Source organism: Prosopis cineraria, unplaced genomic scaffold (genome assembly GCF_029017545.1).
Source record: "Prosopis cineraria cultivar Desert tree isolate PC_DT_omini unplaced genomic scaffold, ASM2901754v1 PC13, whole genome shotgun sequence".
Lineage (NCBI taxonomy): Eukaryota > Viridiplantae > Streptophyta > Magnoliopsida > Fabales > Fabaceae > Prosopis > Prosopis cineraria.
The window spans coordinates 21,488,576-21,508,547 of record NW_026555344.1 but is presented as its reverse complement, the minus strand read 5'-3'; the positions used below and the strand labels follow the sequence as shown (position 1 = coordinate 21,508,547).

General features: G+C 35.6%; 1 pseudogene; it reads left to right on the top strand.

Moving 5' to 3' along the window:
- The first annotated feature begins 530 nt into the window (after positions 1 to 530).
- LOC129291661 (probable serine/threonine-protein kinase PBL19) lies at positions 531 to 19,316 on the top strand (annotated as a pseudogene).
- Positions 19,317 to 19,972: the final 656 nt, after the last annotated feature.

Genomic DNA, 19,972 nt, shown 5'->3' with positions numbered 1-19,972 from the left:
AAAAGTATACTAAGTATATTATGCTTGGCATATAAGTTTTGCCCATTATAAAAGTACTATTCAAATAACTCTTATATGATTTTACATTATAATTTACATCCTACATTAATAAATGTATGATATGATAATCCTCCTTTATTTATGAGGGATGATTTATAAATATACTTCTATTTTTGGTTGAAACCCTTACACTTATTTTCTCTTTTCTTTTTCTTTTCTTTTGTTTTTTGTTTTTTGTGCAAATGTCCTTTTTGGCGACAGCCTGGGATCTTCACAAAATTGACCAATAGTAGGTTGTAACCTCCAAAAACACTGAGGAACATCATAAGAACTTTGACTATTGACTTTGGAACCGAAGGCCTTTGAATGATACACAATTTCAACAATCAACATTAACAATAATGTTTTAGTTGAGTGGGGTCATAGCCATTTCAAGAAATCCAGAAGCAACGAACTGGGGTGAGGTAGTATTCAATGGAATCAAATCAACCCCACCAGCCATCTTACTTGTCTCTTTTATTTTCTTTATAAATAATTTTACTGTGACTTGGTCTTTCTGGTTCGTTGCGAAAAAAACCCACACAAAACAAAACAAGTGAGAGATATTTACATCAACAAAGCTAAGCCTTTGGTGCTTTGCTCTTTTTTCTCACCAATTCTCTATTGTGAGTCCCTTCTCGCTTGTCTCGCTTATGTTATTTCTCTGTATGCGTGGTTTTTTTTTTCTTTTGTTAATATTTTTCGGTTATTCTTTCCATTTTCTCTCGATTTTTTATGGGTTGGTTTGCTTTTGACGCATAGGTATGTTTAGATTGAGAAGAATGGAGATGAAGAGTGGGAAGTGAAGTTCTAATTTGAAATATTCTTTCGCTAAAAAGTGGTTATCAAAATCGAAATCGATCGAAGTTCATCATTGAAGTCTCCCTTCCCTTCCCTTCCATTCCCTTCCACTCTTCTCAATCTAAACATATTCCTAGCTTCTGGTCGTCGTCGTCGTCGTCGTCGTCGTTAATATATATACACTCACATATATACGATGCTAGTAGTGATGCTGATTTGTTGTATTTTTGTTAGGAAGTATGAGGATCATAGCTATTTCTGTGGATATTGATACTTGAAGAACTTATATTCGATGAAGTGCTTTTACTACTTCAAAGATAAGCATAAGAGTAGAGGACAGAGATCGGCACCTGTGCTGAAAGAGCAAGAAAACTCCCCGTATTTAGAAGGTTCTGATAGAATCACCAAATCTGCATGTTCTACAGCCTCCACTCGTAGTATACCAGAGTTATATGAGGAGAGGGCTCATAATTTGCGGGCTTTCTCTTTCATGGAGCTCAGACGCGCGACAAATGATTTCAATAGCTCTTTAAGATAGGGGAAGGTGGATTTGGGAGTGTACATAAAGGTTCGATTAGCCACTTGTCGGAAAAAGGTGGTCCTATTTTAGTTGCCATCAAAAGGCTGAACAAGGATGGATTACAGGTAAGAGCCTCAAAAACTTATTTGAGACCCAACTTTAAAATTTTTCTGTGATTATTCATAGTTGTCCATTTTTTATGATAGTGTTGAGCTCTAAGAGATTCAGTGGATGAAATTGTAGTAATTGTTAGTTTGTAGGATGCATGTTAACCTCCACCAGAATTTATGCAATTAAAAGAAATGCTGAGGAGATATTTGAATATTGGAGAAGAAATTTGAATCTTGTAATGATTTAATAATTGATTAATGAAATTGTCTTGTTTAAGGGATTTCTGTGCAAGTATTATATTTTTGGCAAGCCAACCTTGAAGTGTTCTTGGCAAATGAGAATGATTGGAATCCAAGCTCTAGGCAGGAAAGAGCCAATAATAAATGGAGCGGGGCAAACAGAAAAGTAAGACAATGTTTAGTACACAGAAAGGTGTTTTCTAGAAATTAAAGGAAATATAAAATGTACCTTAAAAGAAAGTAGGATAAGGGCATCTCCCATTTTCGTTCTACAAAATATTTTTTTACCTACCAAACATTACATAAGAGTTACCTTTTCGACACAATCAGTTAAAGAAAGGTTCTTTTGTATAACTAACCTCTCAAGCTGTACTTGTAGCTAGCCATGTGATTCTGTAAGCATTTTGTTGTATCAATCCTACTGATGTTTTGATTGTCTGTTTGATATATTTGTGCCACTAAAGACTGCACTTGCTTCATTTATCTTTACTATAATTTTGAGGATAAAGCTGTCTGTTTGATTTTAGATTAAGTAACATCTTAATACTTCCTCTCAACTAGAGTATTATATCAATAATCGGTGCATATTCTATGAAAACTCAACAAAGAACATGGAGACTGTTTGTGTTTGTCTTTCTTCCAGCATCACTTTAAAGTAAAATAGCCTTTTTAGTTCCATTGAATGGAAGCATGGGACATTTTTTGCCAGGCCTAAGCAAGTCTATATCTTCATGCAATTAACTTTAAGGTTTAATTATCTGAGTGCCCAAATAGCAAGTTAATGGCATCCATTTTCCTTGTTTGAAAATTATAGAGGTCAGGAGGAATGATCCACTGGCACCAATATGTGCCTATTTGATTCCTAATCTATTAATAGTTATTCCTTCTGTAGGATTTTATCTATTTGGTTTCATAAATTTGTACTCAAGTAGTGCTTTTATATTTTATTTTCCGTCACAATGATATCAGTATCTTCTGAACATTCTTTTTTTTTTTTTTTTTTTGTTGATCTTGTCATAGAGGGTCATGAACAATGGCTTGCTGAAGTTTAGTTTCTTGGTGTTGTGGAGCACCCATATCTCTTCCAACTCATTGTATATTGTGCAGTGGATGGGGAAAGAGGGATTCAAAGACTACTTGTATATGAATACATGCCAAACAAAAGCTTAGAACATCATCTTTTTCATAGAGCATATGATCCTCTTGCTTGGAGAACAAGACTTGAGATTCTACTTGGAGCAGCCCAAGGATTAGCTTATTTGCATGAGGAATTAGAAGTTCGGGTATCAATTAAAGCAACTTCATCCTCACATATTAGTCACCCCTCTCTTCCTTTGTTGAATTCCTTTCTTGAATAAGAAAAAGAAAGAAAGGCAATAAATGAGTAACCTCCCCATTTTCATATCACAAAATTTGGTATTTCTGGTATCTTTTTTATAGTTATATTTCATTCCCTGTACTTAACATTTCTTCATCGTTTTGTAATAGATTGTATGTTAATGCCGTAGGTAATATACCGAGATTTTAAATCGTCAAATGTGTTATTAGATGAAAACTTCAAGCCAAAACTTTCTGATTTTGGACTTGCTAGGGAGGGCCCAATTGCTGGCAACACGCATGTTTCCACGGCAGTAAGTGTTATACCTTGAATGCTGAAGAACAATTTGGTTATCTGACAAAATGTTTCATGTCCGTCTTTGATTTCCTATAATTCATGAATCATGTTGACTAACGCCAGTAGTGGACTCAGTTGATTGATAAAAGTAATAAATGTAATAACGAAAATAGTTTTGTTAACGAGAATTATAATTTCCTTTTACTTCTTCCATGATAAAATTCAGTGCACAATATATGTAGTGTTAAATTACTCTGACTATTAAATGAAGCTTGATTGTGCACATTTGAGCACGTAGAACAATCATGGCTGCTTAGATTATTTTCATTTGATACTCCAATCATAAGAAAATGTCAAGAAACTCTTTTACCTACTAAGAAAATAAAGGGTTAAAAGGCATTTTTGCCCTCAACTATTCGCTTATAAGAATTTGGTATCCTAAATTTATATGTGGTGCAACTTTTCTCATCAATATTTGAAAATAATGCATCAAACACTTTACCATTAAAAAATTTCACTTTGACCATTAATTGACCAAAAAAATTACAAAAACGATCTAAAAATTATAGAAAATGACTCATAAAATTACAAATAAATATCCTATAATAAAACTAATATTGATTAAGTTTTTAAAATAATAGTTGGTTGAAATTGTATTTTAGTTTTTTATATGGGTAAGAAATCACATTTGTGTCCCGTTATTTATATGTAATTTGGGAGACTTAATTGATATTAATTTTATAGGATACTTATGTGTATTTCTATGGGTCTTTTCACATAATTTTTGAGGTTTTTTTTTGTAATTTTTAAATCAACTAATAATTAAAGTTAACTTTTTTAACGATAAAGTGCTCAATGCACTATTTTTAAAAGTTAAAGAAGAAAATTGCACTACATGTAGGAAAGTTCATGATACCATATGCTAAGTGAATAGTTGAGGGGCTTAAAAAGACAGCTATAAAGAAACTGAATTAATACATGTTTCGTTTTTCATCCAGCATGCTCCAAAAAAATGTCTGAGTTGTCTAGTGCTTATGAATTTTTTTTTCTCATACCAGGTGGTGGTGGGCACGTTCGGCTATGCTGCTCCAGATTATGTTGAGACAGGCTATCTCACTTTTAAGAGCAACGTGTGGAGTTTTGGTGTGGTGCTATATGAAGTTCTTACAAGGAGGCGTTCACTGGAAAGAAACCGGCCTAAAATGGAGCAAAAACTCTTGGAGTGGGTGAAACACTATCTTGCTGATAGCAAAAGATTCAGGTTGATCATGGATTGGCACAGAAACCGAATGAAAAACAAGCAATTCTTATTCTTTCAAGTCTGCCTCTTTCACAACCACAAGGGTCCTATTTATAGCCCTAGAATTCGTGAAACTGATCCATACAAATTTAAAGGGGAGTTACAAAAATTAAGGGGAGGTTATAAAGAGTTTATGATGCTCCATTATGTGTGTCTCCCGTTTCTGCTTCATTATGTGTGTGCCTTCCGTTTCAGCTCGTTTCTGCTCTTTCCGTTTCATCCTCCTCGGGTTGGGAAGAACTCGCCCTCGAGTCAAATTCATCATCTTCATCAACGTACGAAGATAAATCAGCAACATTGAAGGTGGCAGATACACCATAAGAACCAGGTAATTCCACCTTATAAGCATTGTTGTTGATCCTTTGCACTATCTTGAACGGACCATCAGCTCTTGGAGACAACTTGGTGTTTGGCTGTTTAAGAAATCGTTCCTTTTATAGATGTATCCAGACCAAATCTCCTCCCTTAAAAGTCTACTGTCTTCGATGCTTGTCACGTTGAGCTTTGTATCTCAAATTCTGCTTTTGGATTCGCTCGCGGACTTGCTCATACAACTTCTTAATTTCCTTAGCCCTTTGGTCAGCATCAGAACTATATTGCTGCTTATCAAGTGAAGGGGTCAAGTCTAGTGGACTAAGGGGACGAGTGCCATAAACAACTTCAAACGGACACTTCCCAGTTGCTTGGTTGACAGAGTTATTATAAGCAAACTCAACTTGAGCAAGAATGAGATCCCACTGCTTCAAATTCTTCCCCATGAAACTGCAAAGAAGATTATCAAGAATCCTATTTATAGTTTCAGTTTGACCATCTGTCTGGGGATGACTAGCGCTGCTAAATTGGAGCTTAGTTCCCATCTTCTTCCATAGCGTCCACCAAAAGTGGCTAAGAAACTTCACATCACGGTCAGAAGTGATAGTTTTAGGAATGCCATGAAGACGCACAATCTCCTTAAAGTACAAGTCTGCTACTTGAACAGCATCGTTGGTCTTCTGGCATGGGATGAAATGGGCCATTTTTGAGAAACGATCCACAACTACCATGATAAAATCTTTTTGTCTCTGAGTCTGTGGTAAACCCATAATAAAATCCATAGTTATATCTTCCCATGGTGCTTCTGGAATTGGCAGAGGCATGTATAGTCCGGTATTCTGACCCTTGGATTTAGCCAAGTGACAAATTCTGCATCTTTGTATATGCTGTTGACATCCCGTTCAAGTCGAGGCCAGTAAAAGTTCTCCTTCACCAGATCAACTGTTTTATCCCGACCAAAATGTCCAGCTAATCCACCGTCATGTGCTTCCCAAATTATGGCTTCTCTCAAGGAACCCCGTGGAATACAGAGGGTTTTACCTCGAAATAAAAAACCATCATGCCTGTAGAACTGGTGGAAAGGTTGATTTACGGTTGCTTCCCACACTCCTCGGAAATCAGGATCATTCTGATACAACTCTTTGATAAGGTCAAATCCAATAACCTTGGTTTGCAGTGTTGTAAGTAGCACATGGCGACGACTAAGGGCATCAGCTACGAAATTCAGAGTTCCAGCCTTATGTTTGATAAGGAATGGATAAGACTGTAAGAGTTCGCTCCAACGAGCATGTCTGCGGCTGATCTTCTGCTGGGAATTCAAATACTTGAGAGCCTCATGATCCGAAAAAAGTATAAACTCTTTATTTAGGAGATAATGACTCCAATATTGAAGAGCTCGGACAATGGCATAGAATTCCTTGTCATAGGTAGAATATCTGAGCTTGGCATCATTGAGCTTCTCACTAAAAAAGGCAATGGGATGGCCCTCCTAGCTTAAGACAGCACCAATGCCGGTGTTAGAAGCATCACAGCTAACTTCAAATACTTGGTCAAAATTAGGAAGAGCTAGGACTGGAGCTTCGATCAACTTCTTCTTAAGCTCCTTAAAGCTTTTCTAAGCTTGCTCTATCCACTGAAACTTCTCTCTTTTGGTGTAGTCTGTAAGTGGTGCGGCAATTGAGCTAAAATTATGGATGAACCTCCTATAGAAAGAAGCTAATCTGTGGAAGCTTCGAACCTCCTGGATAGATTTTGGAATTGGCTATCTGTCAATGGCTGCAACTTTGCTTGGATCAACGCGAACACCCTCTGCGGTAATGATGTAACCCAAGAATACAACTTCGTTGGTGAGGAAGGTGCACTTCTTGAGATTTGCATAAAGCTTCTGCTCACGCAAGGCTTGCAAAACTTGACACAAGTGATCTAAATGCTCCTCTTGATTCTTACTGTAAATAAGAATATCATCAAAGTACACAACAACAAATTTACCAATGAAGGGTCTCAATACCTGATTCATCAGGAGCATAAATGTGCTAGGGGCATTTGTTAACCCAAAAGGCATCACATTCCACTCATATAAGCCATCTCTGGTCTTGAAAGCGGTCTTCCACTCATCTCCTGGTCGAATTCTGATTTGATGGTACCCACTACGAAGGTCAATTTTGGAGAAAGTAGTGGCACCATGCAACTGGTCCAGCATATCATCAAGCCAAGGTATCGGAAACTGATACTTAATAGTGATCTTGTTGATGGCTCGACAGTCAATGCACATTCTCCAACTTCCATCCTTCTTATGTACTAGAAGAACAGGTACAGCACAAGGGCTGATACTTTCTCGAACTAACCCTTTCTTCAATAACTCTTCAACTTGCCGCTGGACTTTGGTATGTTCTTGAGGACTCATCCTATAAGCAGGCTTATTAGGAATGATTGCTCCTGGAATGAAGTCAATGGCATGCTGTATGTCTCGTATTGGATGCAACCCTGGTGGTATCTCATCGGATATTACATCTGGAAATTCTGACAATAATGGAATGACTCTAGGTGGATTAGCCGTCTCGTCGTTCACCTCAAGCACCAGAATAAAGCTCATCATTTGAGCTTTGGATTTCGATACCTTGAATTCCTCCTTAGTCAATAAAGACACTAACGGCTTAGAGACACTAGATTCCCTTGAAGATTGGCTAATCTCATTGGGTGGTAAAGGCACTAGTGTGAACTTGACACCATCTTTCGTAGAAGAATAAGTGTTCGCTCGCCCGTTGTGCATAGCATGTCGGTCATATTGCCATGGCCTCCCCAAGAGAAGGTGGCATGCATCCATGGGAACAACATCACATAAAACTTCATCACAATACCGATTCCCAATAGAAAAGGTCACAAGGCATTGTTTAGAAACTTTTACCTCATTCCCTTTGTTGAGCCAGTGAAGCTTGTAAGGTTGCGGATGATCTTGTGTTGGCAACTTTAATTTCTCCACCATGTAGTCAAATACTACACTTTCACAGCTTCAACTGTCAATGATGACATTACAAACTTTTCCTTGGGTCGTGCAACGAGTGTGAAAAATGTTGCGTTGTAGCCAAGGTTCTTCTTTGACTATTGTTGTGTGCAGACTTCGTCTAAGCACCAATGCTTCTCCTTGATCAGCAGGTGTGACCTCCTTGTCATATACGGGATCAGTGCCGTAGAACTTAACGTCCTCCTCATCTTCTTCAAGTGCTTCATACCCTGATCCTTCTCGAATGGTGACAACCCTTCGTGTAGGACAGTTCGCAGCAATGTGACCAAATCCTTGGCATTTAAAGCATTTAATTTCTTTAGAACCAGATTCCTTGGCAGCATTGGATGGTGGTTTGCGCATAGCAGTAGGTTGTGGCTTACTTGAGGAGTTGGTCTGTTAAAATTCTGCCTTACGGCCTTCTGGATAACTCCTAGAGGATGAAGGTTGGAAAGTGGATGTCTTGGGCATCTGCTTCTCAACACTCACGGCCAGACGGATGACATCATCCAAGTCCAACATTACTGAAGCTGGACTGGACGACTGAGATCTGTGTTTAAGCCTGCAAGGTACTGGGCTATTGTTTGCTCCTCCTTCTCTTGAATGTCACACTTCATCATGAGTTGTTCAAACTCCCTAGTATATTCTTCTACAGATAAAGATCTCTGTTGAAGATTTGCAGCTGGATAAAATTATCTTGGTGGTAATGATCTGGTAAAAATTTCCTGGTGAGCTGGCATTTCATTTTCTCCCAGGCCTCAATCTTGCGCTTTCCCTCACGTTCTTGCTTCCATCTGAGGTTTTCCCACCAAATAGAAGCATGTTTCTTGAGTTTGAGGGCGACAATTTTGACTTTCTGCGCATCTAGAATCTCCTTGTATTCAAATACTCGTTCAACAGTTTGCAGCCAGTCTACAAACTCGTCTGGCTGGAGCCTTCCTTCGAATTCAGGAATATCAACCTTGATGTCATTAGGGCGGAATTGTTGTTGTCGTGGGCAGCGGCGGTTGTCAGTAGATGACGAACTACTGCTTCCCGAATCTCTCTCTAAGTTTTCTTGTTGTTGTTTAATAGAGTTTGCTGTAATTCCACGTGGCTTCCAATTCTTGTATCCTACATCTCATCTCTTCCATCTCAACCTCGTGCACATGTCTACATCTTGGAGGCATTTTTGGATAAGTGTCAAGGCTAGAGATATGGGAAAGATTAGAGTGAAAATGTAATTTCTGAAAAGTTGGCTGATTGGGTGCAGCGACGTGGCGACTGTGACACGTGGCAGAAAACTACTGGGCTGACCTATCGTTGACTGGTTAGAATGCTGACATGGCAGATGACGTCAGCGTCTTTAACCTTTAGATGGCACGTGAAGGTGTGTGGTCTTCTGACGGTGGCGCGTGGAGGCGCGTGCGGTGTTTTCCGGTGACGGGGAACCTCTTATTCCACGTTTTTGGAGCTCCTAAGCACGATGGTGATGTTATTTTTCCGAGAAAATGCCTGGTTTGTAAAACGTGAAGACGTCAGGGACTCCTCCTCTGAATCTCTCTTTTTTCCGGCGTATTTTCTCCACTGTAACTCACTCTCTCGCTCTCTAGACTAGCTCTGATACCAAAATGGCACAGAAACCGAATGAAAAATAAGTAATTCTTATTCTTTCAAGTCTTCCTCTTTCACAATCATAAGGGTCCTATTTATAATCCTAGAATTCGTGAAACTGATCCATACAAATTTAAAAGGGGGGTTACAGAAATTAAGGGGAGGTTACAAAGAGTTTATGATGCTCCATTATGTGTGTCTCCCATTTCTGCTTCATTATGTGTGTGCCTTCCATTTCAACTCGTTTTTGCTCTTTCCGTTTCATGGATCCTTGACTCAAAGGACAATATTCTCTCAACGTAGCGCGAAAAGTTACCAAGCTTGCTGACAATTGCCTTAGCAAGAGTGCAAAAGAGAGGCCAACAATGAGCCAGGTGGTAGGGAGGTTGAAGTAGATAATGCAAGCTTCAGATGAAGAAATTGTTTCAGAAACGAGCTTTGAAGTATCTGAAGTAACCTACCTGATGATACTGCAGAAAAACTAGAGCAATTTGGCCATTGAGAATTGTACAAAAAAAGGATGGCTCATCTTGCAAAGCTTGCTGAACATGTTGAGAGTGGTAGTAGAAGAAGATTGATGATCTTGCAGAAGGCTAAAGTATTTTGAAAGTTTCATTACTTGCAGTGTTGCATATTGTCTGTGCTGAGGTAAATTGGTGAATTCTTGGGGAATGATAGAGATAAAGAAGAAAAGGTTTAATTATGTAGAATGGTTAGTACAAGTTTTTATGCTTTAATTTTTGTTGAGTGCTCTTATTTCGATGTGAAAAAAAAAGGAGTGCTCTTATTTCATGGTTAATTTTTTAAGCTATGTTTGGTTTTCTTGCATCCTACTAATTTTTGAGTAGTACATGAATGTTGAAAGTGGATTTGGTGGAAGTCATGGGTGAAGCTTTTGAAATATGCTTTTGAAATGTCCCCTAATTTTTTTATATGACGAGCTTAACTCTTAAGCTTCCTACAACTCTTCCACTTTTAATATTCATTTCTATTTTTTTAAATCCGTGACTATTTTCGTATAATTATTTTTCATTTTACTATTGATATTAGGTGATCTTTACTAAAAGAAAATAGACAATAAATATAAATTAGTAGTCAAGGTTCAAGAAATTTGATCAAAATTATGTTCTGTTGGGAAATTATCAAAATAAAATTCATCTATTTTTTTAAAAAATCATTTACCACACTAAACATTTACGGGTCTTTAAAAAATTATATTTAAATTTTTATCACATATTTTTTAAACATTTCTAGTATATTATATTTGTATTATAAAAGTTACAAATCATTGTAAAACGTATCAATTGAGAATGTGTCAATTGTGTTTTGTGTAATGTCTGATTTGACATTATCAAAGCACACAACAACACTATCATAATAATCAGAATTATGTAAATTTTTATATTAAGTTACTATAATAGACAATAGTTTAAAATTAAAGAAGATAAAATTTAGAATTCTGAGAAAACTTTTTTTAGAAAGTGTGAACTCAAACATAAGTTCAAAACATAATTAAAAGAGACACAGAAGCATGTCAAAAGAAACCATTACAATATATATATATATATATATATTAAATGAGGGAAAATTGGACACAATCTAATCTTCTCCATTTGCCATGGCACATGACGTAAAGGGGGAAATCCCTCACAATGACATGTACAATGATTTACAAGCCTTGTGTTGTGGTACACCCTTGTTATCATAACAACAATAAGCTATCATGACAATATCTTGGGACCAATTTTTGGAGCACCATTTTTTCATCTGACGTCTGATTCAAGTGATTTAAGTCTTCATATGTAGCTAATTAAGCCATCTAATTATTAGCACTAGTTTCACAACAAATTACATTGCCATTTAAAAATTGGATACCTAGGTGAAAATAGCTACTTTTCCATTTCAAAACATGCCCAAATGTGTCCAAAACCACCAACCAAATGCCAACAGCCTAGGGACCAATTAAACCACTCACACGACCACAATACACCTAATAGAGCAATTAAACCCATACACATACATTTCAAACACAAATTGGCCTTTAAAGCCTTGATTTAACATTACTCGGTGGGAAAACATAATTCCACATCACAATTCTATGGCCATCTATAAACATAATTACCAAACAATGACACTTGTACTAGTATATCAGCCTCTTACATGAAACTCCTTCACAAATACAACAATTAATCCAAAATACACCAAAATAGCATAATATCATCATGCAAGTGCACCAAAACAATGTATATCCTAAGTTGGCACACACGCGCGTGCACACACACATGTTTAGTTATATGAATACCAAATGGACAGGGTTGTACAATAGTTACCTCTTCTAACTCTTGTTAGCGTCCTCCTTCATTCATGTTGCCTCTATTAGGGCTTCCACCTATAAAATATAAATGAGGGTTGTAACATCCTAGAAAATTAATCAAGGTTAAGAAAATTTAAAAGGAAGGAATTAAGTAAATTGAGTGAGGTGTGTGGCCAGAGAGGTCTAATGGGTGTGTTTGGTTGTGATTTCATCCCTAAATTTAGGTCCAAAGTGAAGTCAGCTATCTGGACATCAAAAAGTGAGAAAAATAAAGGAAAATAGCTCTGTGCCAGCCGTCGCAGTGTATAAGCCATTAGAATGGGAAGTCCACCTCTCCATATCATATACTGCGGTGCATGGCACAAGCGCTGTGATGCACATTATGTTTTCTACAAAAATAAGTCATGAATTAGATAGAAAACTAGAAGGAGAAAAAGAGAAAATGAAGAGCATGCAAAATTTCTCTACTAGAGCTTGCTTTATTAAAGGATCAGGAGCATTTTGGAGCTAGAATACATCTAAGGTAAGGTTCCTAAACCTCTTTCCTCCCTTCTTCCATTTTCTTGAAGAGTTAAGTTAAGGTTTGAATAGGAAAAATAATTTTTGGTCTATATGTGCTTTGGGTCTGAACCTATAACATCTTGAATTTCTTAATCATATGATAGCTATTAATCAAGAGTAAATTGGTAATTGTGAAGTGATTGAATTTTTGAGTGATAATGTGATGATTTGACTCTTTGGGATGTTAAATGGATAGATACGGGTGAAAGGATCATGCTTCAGGTTAAAGTAAGTATGTGTGGTGAGAATTCTTCTCATTGTGCCATACATGAATCATAGCATACGCTGCCTGTGTCACGGCACATGGACTAGAAAATGACCCCTTAAGTCATGAAATCTGAGTGAAGTTTAGAGAGTGAAATCAGAAAATGTGAAAGGGAGAAGAGAAGGCTTGATTGATAGGGTAAGCTATTTCAAAGTCGTGGAAGGAACTTTTGATCAGTAACTTATTGGGTAAGCTATATATAACCCTTATCTTCCCTTCTACCCAAATTTCTTTGAATATGAGTTATAAAAATATTGAATTGGTAAAATTTTAGGGGTTTAATTTTTACCTAATAGTAATAAAAAGGTTCTTAATAAGTAAATTAGAGCTTTATGACTGATTTAGAGCTGAATGATAAAGCTTTGAACCAATAGGCTCAATGTAGCCCTAAATCAAGAGGAAATTAGGGTGAAAATGTTGTCTAACTGAAATGATTTAGTTAAGATGATGTAAAGTATAATTGAGTAGTAATGGACTTAGAATGGATGAATGAAAAAGAATAGACAGCTAAATATAGCCATTAGTAGTAATTATGTGCATTTGGTCAAATTGGACCAAATGATTCAAATGTGTTTAGATTGGCATATCGCACATTTAAGTCAAGAAAGGAAGCTTGTGACATGTTATAGTGATAGTTGAAATCCACGAGTAACCTTTCTAATGACAAAAAGGTTAAGATAATAGAATAACTTCATATGTTTGACTATTTGTTGTAATTGTATATGGGTATGCTATATAGTACATGAAATTGTTTAAACTAAGCATGTTTTATAACATTGAATATTTATTTCATAAAAAGGAATTTCAGTTAAACAAGTAATGAAATTTATGTAATTTGATATAGAAATGTGTATATGTATATGTGTGTGTGTATATATATATATATGAGTAAAGTGGTGATTGTGAACTTATGATTGGTTTAAAAAGCATGATCATAGGGGGTGAGAGTTTACTCATGTGGAGTGTGATGATAATACGATAAGGCATAATCTCCTTAGTACCTGACAGGGTACAGTGTTAGAGAATTATACCTCCTTAGTGCCTTTCGAGGTACAATGTTAGCTCCTTAATGCCTTTTGAGGTGCTATGTTGGAGATTTGGGCTCATTAGTGTTTGTGTAATATAATGTTGGGGTCAATGATATCCCATTGTGTGTATTAGGGGAAACTATAGTCTAAAAGTGAGATAGAACATCTTTGGCTGAGTGATTCTATCATTAAAGGTGGGCTCAAGGCCAATGAGAGTGCATATTGGTCTAAGGCAACCTTATAGTTTTGAGTCAGGGTGATTTGGAGGTTTAGACAATAGAGATCATGCTTATGTTAGAAAAGTGGTGAAAAGCAATGAAAGTGGTGAAATATGCTGTGCTAATGAGATTTGAAATAAAATATGTGATATATGTTATGGTTGATGATATATTATGCTATGTTTCCGTCTAGTTGCATGGGATAGTCAGTAATAGTGAGTTATTCTATTACTGAAATTTTTATCTCACCTATAAGGTTTCATTTTTATAGGACAAAGTAGTGATCAGGGCAAGGAAAAAGAGTGAGGATTGACTTAGATTTGTTGAAACAGTGTTAACTCAGAGTATTGTGTTATGATCTACAAACTTGAGTAAATATGTAAATAAGTTGCCATAAGAGATTGCATGTATGTTTAAGTTGTGTTTGGTTGAGATTGTAGAGATTTGTTGTGAATCTTAGTAAATTATGATGAAATCAATAATTTAAGGCTAAGATTGAGTTGTTAATATGTTATGAATATGGATATATGTAAATTTGTGGTGAAACAGCCAAGTACACGATTTGGGTTAAGAGGTGAAATTTTGTGAAATGTGATAATGTGCTGTTAAATGGCCAAATCTTGAGATATGTGTGTATTTGTGATATATTGTGGTTAATTAGGTGTGCTAGGTCTTTTTAGACTTAGTTTAAGGTCTAGAATTGTCTAATGAGATTAAGAGATTGATTTAAGTGCTTGGGTTCACAAAATTTTAAGGGAAAGTAACTTTTTACACCCAGGTGTCTAAATTTTGATTGGACCATTAGATCATATCAAAGCTTATGAGATAAGCTTTGTGTAGGCACTTGAACCACTCTAATCAGACGTTGCATGCTAAAATGGCATATGTCGGAAGTTCATCATTTTTACTGTCAAATATGACAGTAGAAAATCTGAACTGGTGCTCAGCAAAGCATGGCGTCTCACATCATGGCGCATGACATAGAAGGTAAGATGTGTGGCTCTATGCCATATGTTGTGGTTCACATATTACATGTTATGATGCATGGCCTATGTTCCAACCTGATTTAGCAGTCTTTAAGCATGTAATGGTTTATATGAATGCATGTGAATTGCTTTCGCTGTGTAATTTTCTAACATGTTGTGATTTTGATAATTTTGCAAAATGTGTCTTAGGCCCAAGCTTTTTAAACAAAGTCTTTGATTTTTGAGACCTAATTTTTGAGATTGTTTAATGCATTCATTTAGAGATATGGCAACTTACAATTGTTCATTACACGACTCTTTCCTTGATGTCCTTTGTGTTTCTATTTTCATCCTTAGGAGGGGAGAAAATAGTACAGAATGAGGAAAGGCACTCGTGCGAGAAGTCCTGTGTCTAGATGAGTAGTTAAGGAGGAATGGGTGCTAAAAGTTCAATCAGTTCAACCGTAGAGAGATAGAAAGGATGAGCTACTTGAGGAGCTCGAGACATGGTGGTGGATATAAGGCAAACAGTTCAGGATCATGATACGATCCTAATAGGTAGAGAATAAGAGAAGAGAGTTAAGGCTGAAGGTATTCTAATGCATGAGGAAGCATATAGTAGACTTAGATCATCTTAGGATTCGAGTAGCAAACAGGAAATTCCTAGCACTAATCCATCGATTGATCATGCTTATAAGATGCTTGATCAGTTCAACCAGCCAACATTTGATGCCAATATGAGGGAAGGTGAAGTTGAGTTGTGGATTGAGTGATTGGAAACCATCTCTAAGGTAGTGATTTGTACCCTTGAGCAGAAGGTTATCCTAGCTATAGTACAAGTGGTTAGTGCTGCCAAGAGGTGGTGGGAATTTGTGAGACCGATCGATGGTATTTAGTTGAGTTGAGATGAGTTCAAGAAAGTTTTCTTTGATTAGTACTTCCCAGTCTCGTTTAGAACCAACAAAGAAGAAGAGTTCTATGCTTTCAAGTAGGGAGATCTGTTGGATAGGAATGCATAGTAGAAGATTAAAATTTTAAAGTCCCTATCCTGATATGGATCGAACGAACTTGTTTAAGTTAAGGTAGATAGAAGAGTTACCTTTTAATTCTTTGACCTTAGCACACGTTCTCTTCAAGAGTTTGGATCTTAAGAGCTGACAATATAGATCTGCTCCCTATATTGGTACCTACACGAATAGCACTCTAACTCGAAAAGCATGCTAGTGCTCCCAACATTCGTTCTTCTTTGAACACAAATTAGTAATCAAAGAAATTTGAAAAGAGTTGGCCAAATACTTGTTTTGAAAAATCATAAAAAGTTATAATGCACCTATATAATTGCACAGTAGATACAACCTATAAGCATTCCTATCTTAATTACATACATTTCAAATCAAAAAAATTAAGTTGGAAATTAGGTCATGCACCATGGCATGTGGCACGAAGCCATACGTCTAACTTTTTATGCCATGCACTGCGGCATGTGACACCATACACTATGACACGCCTGTTTGAAATTTTTGTTGTCATTTTGACAGCAAAATGATGAATTTCTGGTGTGTATTGTTTTCACTTATGACGTCCGATCGGAGTGATTCAAACACTCACACAAAGCTTATCTTATAAGCTAGCTAATGCGATAGGTTGAACATCATCTAATGGTCCAATTAAAATTTAGACACTTGGGGTGCAAAAAGTCATATTTTTTAAAATTTTATGCACCCAAGCGTTCAAATCGATTCCTTTCTCTCATTAGACCACCCAAGGCCTTGAATTAAGTCTAAAAGAACCTATTACACCTAATTAACCATATCATAGACATATATGCTCATACATTGAAATTTGACCTCTCAATGGCCAATTTTCACTTTTCATAAATTTTCACAATTTGCCATCACTTGGCACTACATAGCCCACTTAGCTCTTTCTCAACACATGTTAACAATAAATCACATTTACTACTCAATTTTAGCCCTAAATTACTTATTTCATCATAATTGTATATTTGGGCTTAGAGTTCACTAACATCTACAACAATTCAACACATATACATCTAATCTTAGCCCTTGATTCATTTCACCACATATATACACAATTAGGTTAAGATTCCATAAAGTCACTACTCAAAATATGGATGCAATCCTATGGCAACTCATATACACATTATCTACAAGAATTTCAGTTAATTACATAAACTCTTGAATCACACGACTTCTCAACTCAAAGCCAATTCTGACTCTTTTTCCTTACCCTGATTACTGCCTTATCTTGTAAAAATATGACCACGGGGATGAGTAAAAAATTCTCAGTAACGGCATAATTCACTCCTATTGACTATCATATGCAACTATATGAAAGTAAAGCATAATATACCATTTTATATAAAAATCACATATTTCATTTCAATCAACACTTATTTCACCACTTTTCTCCACTTATACCACACATAGCAACATATTGCATTACATAGCTTGATCACTACAAATCAAACCTCCAAATCACCTTGACACAAAACCATAGACTCACCTTAGACTAATGCACACTCTCATTGGCCCTAAGCTCACCTTTAGTAGTAGAATAACCTGGCCAAAGGTGTTCTATCTCACTTTTGGACTATAGTTTCCCTCAATACATACAATGTGGTGTCATTGACTCTAACACTGTAGTATCACATAGATATTAAGGAGTCCCATATCTCTAACACCGCACCTTAATAGGCATTAAGTAGATCTTCTCTGACACTGCACCTCGTTGAGTACTAAGAAAAATATGCCATATGGTCTTATCACCACCTATCCATTCAGGTAAACTCCTACCCTTATGATCATACTTTTCAAACATCTCAAGGTTCCTCATCACCACTTTGCATGTTTTCTTGCACATAACATATATATATACACCAACCATATGAAATCACATTTTTCAATCCTTTTATCTAGTCAATAGTCATTTCAAGCAACATTCATAAAATGCTATAAATCATGCTTAGTTGAAAACTATTTCATACACTACATAGCATACTCACACACAATTACAACAAATAGTCAAATGAAGGAAGTTATTCAGTTACTTCAATCCTTCTATCACTAGAAAGGTTACCTATGGATTTCAACTACCATAATAGCTTATCACAAGCTTCCTTTCTATACTAACACTCTCAATATGCCAATTTAAAAACATTTGGCACAATTTAGTTATTTGGTCCATTTTGACCAAAAACACATATCTACTACTTAGGGCTATATTTATCCATAAAATATTTTTCATTTATCCATTCTAAATCTATTACTACTTGATTACTAATTTATATCACCTCAATTAGTCTTACTTCACTGAAATTAGATTTTTACCCTTATCTCTCTCTAACCTAGGGCCAAATTGAGCCTATGGGTACAAAACTCTATCATTCAGCTTTAAACTAGTCGTAAAGCTCTAATTTAACTCCTAAAAACCTTTTTATTATTATTGGGCCAAAATCAAACCCTTAAAGCATCACCAATTCAATTTCTCTATAACTTATATTCAGAGAAATTTGTGTAGAATGGAAGGTAAGGGTTATACGTAGCTTACCCACTAAGTTATTGACCAAAAGCACCTTTCAATAACCTGAAATGGCTTGCCTTAGCAGACCTTAACTTTCTCTCCTCTCCTTTCCTGTGTTTTCAAATTCTTCCTTCTAAAAATCACCCAAAATCAATGACTTAAGGGGTCATTTTTTGGTCCATGCACCACGTGGCACAGTGAGATTAATTCTCACCATACACACTTGCTTGAATTTGAAATGCTATTCTTCCACCCGTACCTATTCATTTAACATCTCAATGAGTCAAATTATGAAGTAATCATCCAAATCTCTAATCCCACACTAATTACCACTTTACCCTCAGTTAATAACAAACCACAGGATTAATAAATTCAAGATGTTACAAATGGATTTAGTTCAAGCCTCAAAATGGGTTAATAGTATAAGATTTTATTGGATATAATGGCTTGTGACATTATGTTTAGTTTAAGTTTTAATTATGATAAATATATATGAGTTAACTATACTTATGACTAATTATTTTCATATATATAGAATAGTTAACTATGACTATGGAATAAGTGCTTTAAAGTATTTTTACTTATGTTGTTCCATATTACACTAGATTTTGGAAAAATGATTTGTATGCATCAAAATTATTTGATACTATCATATTTTTCTTTATCTTAAATTGATTTTATATCCAAGAGTTTTCATAGTGTCATCCTTTCATAAGGTGGATATATGGATATTGACAATTAGACTAACCATTTTATTCATGATATATCATTTAAGGTTATCCAAAGTGAAGATGAGAGTAAGCATGAAGAGAAATAAAGTTAAAGTCATCATTTGCATGCTACACCAACGATTGAAGAACAAAAAGATAAAGAGAAATATGATCCAAGAAGAGTTTAAGAAGAATGAAGACATTTATATAATATTGGATATACCTTGGAAGCCTTAGACTTGATAGGTATAATATCATTAGACTAAAAGTCTTTATATTAAACTCATTAATTTAGATATGAAGTATTGTCTCAAGATATCTTAAATCAAAGCATGCATTTTAGCTCTTAAGAGAAAGTGTGAGATATAATCTTTTATATCATGGTTTTCATATTTCATCACATATGTCTTATAAAGGTTGAAATTTTTTGATTACTAACTCCATAAAATTTTCAAAATTGTTCTGTTTACTCAAAATAGAGTTATGTTGAAAAAGTCATGAACACTTGAAGTCTAAGCTTTGGAATGTGAATTATGTAGAAAATTGGTTTTGATTTTTAGTTATGTTTCATGTCATATCTCTCAATACAAAGATCATTTCAATGTGAAATGTATCTCATTTAAAAATAGATTCCAACATCATTTCAATGATAGTTTATTTATTTAAAATGGAGTTCTATAAACAAAGATATGAACTTTAGAAGTTGAGTATTGAGATATTAATTTTTCACAACTTTTGGTCTTGACCTTTATACACTCTTTTGATCATATCTCAAAATATACATTGAATTTGAGTGCAAAACTTATTTTATTAAAAACTAGACTTCAAGAGCTTTCA